This window comes from Leiobunum rupestre, chromosome 3 (assembly GCF_980474605.1).
Source record: "Leiobunum rupestre chromosome 3, qqLeiRupe1.1.hap1, whole genome shotgun sequence".
Taxonomy (NCBI): Eukaryota; Metazoa; Arthropoda; class Arachnida; order Opiliones; family Sclerosomatidae; genus Leiobunum; species Leiobunum rupestre.
In genome coordinates, this window is record NC_143386.1 from 51,086,661 (window position 1) to 51,090,358 (window position 3,698).

At 33.7% G+C, this 3,698-nt stretch overlaps 1 long non-coding RNA gene across 2 annotated transcripts; it reads right to left on the reverse strand.

Moving 5' to 3' along the window:
* Positions 1-911: 911 nt before the first annotated feature.
* LOC149952521 (uncharacterized) lies at positions 912-2,260 on the reverse strand. Of its 2 annotated transcripts, XR_016480063.1 has the most exons (4): positions 2,112-2,260; positions 1,675-1,800; positions 1,523-1,610; positions 912-968 (listed from the first exon to the last, which is right to left on the reverse strand). It is a non-coding gene; the product is annotated as an uncharacterized LOC149952521 (long non-coding RNA). The 2 variants fall into 2 exon arrangements; XR_016480062.1 differs by lacking the exon at positions 912-968 and having other exon boundaries at positions 1,507-1,610.
* Positions 2,261-3,698: the final 1,438 nt, after the last annotated feature.

The window sequence follows — 3,698 nt, forward strand, 5'->3', positions numbered from 1 at the left end:
GTAAATATTTAAATAATAACTAACTTTCCATTTCCCAGTTCTTAAAATATTTGCTATTGGCTTAGCTACAAGCGTAAATTGGGATTATCCAAGCAGTCCCTTTTCATCGACGTGTTGTCAACTGTAACAGCTGACTCAGTTGCGAGATAATTCTGACATCTTGGATTTTAAAATATTATTTTCGGCGGGTAAAACAAAAGTAAAAATTTTGAAAAAGTAATTAAAACGTATAAAAAGAGTTGATTTACCTTTCATTTCCTTGAAAATTCCGATTAATTCTCAATCTTTTTCATAATGAATCAAAAACCAACATATCTCCGTAGGATTCAATGTTAAAGAGGGGTCAGATTATAGCGCTACAGCCTACGTAGCGGCCACAAATGGCATTCACTATTTTAGGCTGATTGAGCGGGCCGCTATGAGGTGAGCACGGCCGTCTCGAGATCTGCTTCGCGCTCATAGCGGCCCAGGCAAAGATTTCCTCTCCTATGTATTTCCGCGAATACCTTCTTTTAACACTAGGAGCGCTGTCTGAGCCCCCCCTTAAATGTAAAAAATTAGCGGGATATTTAATAGTTTTCTATGGCGGTAAATTCAACTAGTTAATCCTTTTTGCATTGTTTTTCAAAAACTTCTGGAAAGTTTGGGATATACATCTTATGATTTGATCTTTATCTAATAAGTTTTCATTTAAAACATTTATTTAATTAAAGTAATATGCTTATATTGAGTTTTATTAGTTAATTGCTAAGCCTAACCAAAGTTTCTTTTGTTTTTCACAATTTTCAAACCAGTATTCGCATTTTTTATCAGAATTTTAAATAAATAACCACAATATTATTTAATAAATACCTTTATTATTCTTTAAATTAAGTTCACATTTCTCAAACTTAAGTTTTAAAATATTGCCAATTTTTAATTTGCAAAAATGTCCACCACAAAAATTTGTTGTGTTCCATTTTGTGAATCTAAGAAGAATATCAATGTATAATTTCATCAGTTTCCAGTTGATGAAAGTTTATGCAAATTATGGACTAAGAACATATCTAGAAAAGATTTTGGGGTCAATGAAGCTTACGCATCACGCAAGATTTGTTTGTAGTGGGACATTTTAAGGAAAGTGATTACTATCAAGGTCTAAAGATCCGCAAATTAAAGAAAATATTGACAAAGGAAACATATGAATCTATAATATCTATTAGAATAACTTCATTGTCTACAATATCTTGCGTGTCATACCTCCTTAAATCTGGTTTCCAGTTTGTCTTGACAAGAAATTTAACGAGCGATGCTATTGAAATGTTTTTCAGCATTCTCAGGAAAATGGCTGGAGGGAATGACATGCTTGATGCAAGATAAACTATATTCAGTTTGGAATCCTACCTTAAGAGAGGCACTATATCATTAACAAAACCTAAAACATCTAACGTTCCCCAAGACAGCTTCACAGATATATCAGCCATGATTGATACTAGACTCGATGGATTATCAACTATTTTTAACGGCAATGAAGTTACGTTACCATCTGAAGTTATGAGTACCCAGATACACAGAGATGCACCTTACGGCTAGCAAGTATCGCATACTTGGCTGGTTATGTAGTACAAATCCTAGAGGAAAAACATTTTTGCGAATTGTGCCTTGAAAATGTATCACAGCCTAATTCTGACTCACCATTAGTTGGATTGATAAAATTGTCCGACAGAGGAAACCTTAGGTATCCGCAGCAAAGCTTTATCATGTTAATGGCTATAGTAACAACATTCATAGAGAGAGCTGTACCCTATCTCCGGGATTCACCTGCCATTTTAAAAAAAAACATTGAAATCCACTTGTGGCCAAAAATTGCTCTATGCCCTTACATCCAATGTGATTTGAATAATAATCACCGAATGAAATTGCTGATTTAATTTGTTGAAAGGTCGTACTTCCAATTATCACAAATATTACCAAAACTCTGTCCGCAAAATTTGAGAAAGTGAAAGAACTTGTGCATAAGCCTCTTTCTTGAAAAGTACTCAAGTTGTAAATTTTAGTTTTCTAAATTTATAGTCTTGTATCATTCAGTGGGAAATTCACATTGGTTTATTATATTTATCAGATTTAAATACCTTCCAAGTTTCCATCACTATTTTCATTCATAGTGATCTTCCAAGTGTCAGTTAGTTAATTAAAATTCATTTATTTCACTACTTTAATTAAAATAAATTTTTAAACATTAATACAAAACAAAGGCCTCTGGAAGTTACTACATAGCAAAATTACAGCTGTAAGGAGAACCACGTGTTTATGTTTACATTTATATACAGAAAACGTCGACGGCTGGCTCCAGAATGACCAAATTTTAATAACGTTTTTCAAAACTTTACTTTACTAAAAAATCTCAAGAGGTGTTTAACTTTTTTATTATTAATTAACTTAAATATTACAAAAAAAATATTTTACAAAAAATTACACATTACGCGATAATAATTGAAATTCCAAAGTTCCGCGCAGTTCCTCCCATTCGATAACATGGCTGCGAATTTTCTCAAGGGGGGGCTAGACTAGCGCCAGAAAACGATGTGAGAAGTTTTTGAACTAATTTCCCATACGCGATTTTCGTACGATCGCCTGGGCCGCTATGAGCGCGAAGCAGATCTCGAGACGGCCGTGGGGTGAGAGAACGCGAGCGCATGCGCAGTGGGCCGTGGTTTAGCGGTCTGCGTTCGCGCCGCCGCGCGTCGCTAGTGTGGGCTCACTAATAATTGAGTTTTCTTGCCAAGGTTCGGGATACTTCCCAAAACAGAGCGTTGAATTTGGTTTCGTTCTGATCGCACGATGAACGAACTCAGTAAATAAATAATTAAATATTGAGTTTTAACTGTCGCGTGACCGAGACTTTAACCGACTGTGTGACTAAAATCGATAAATAAGTGTTTGATCTGTTGTGGTGTGACTGATACTTTCGTATCAGCGAGTGTTGAATGTGGCCGGGATTCAACGAAACGGTTAATCATATATATTCTGCTTTCTTAAGTATTTCTTTTAAGGTTTGTTTTATTTTATTATTGCTAAAAAATATTGAATAAAATTCATCGAATAATAATTTGCGAGAAAATAAATACCGCCGTCAATTCGCCGAAAAAGGTTTCACAAAAGATATTTTTGAATACAGTAGAACTCACGAAACTCAAAAGAAAAAGTATTCGAAAGTTAGACGATACTAAACCTCGTATAACTTTCATAGATGGCGCCAGTTTCACTTCAAAAGCAATTAGAACTAGACTAGCTTCATATAAAACAAAAAGATTAAATCTAAACCTGAATAACGCAAAGAACTATGAAATTAACAAAATAATGATAAACAAATTTTACAAATATTTAAATAGAACGAAACCTGACAGAAATTGATCAAATTAAAAACTGAATAATACCAAAAAAAAAAGTGAAATGAACAATATAATCAAAAGATAATATTAACGAATTAACATTAATTACACCAAAGTTCTCGAGAAATATCGTCTTGAAAATCGGGGAGAAAAACGACTAATCTTTGTTTTTCCTACAAATTGGTTACGTAACTTCGCGTCATATCTCCATAACGACCTTGTAGAGCTCCTTCATATTGATATATGCTACTCTACGCTATTAAACCTTCCGATTAAAAGTAAAAGTAGACTGGTAACTCTTTATATTTCAAAAGAAATATCGACTTG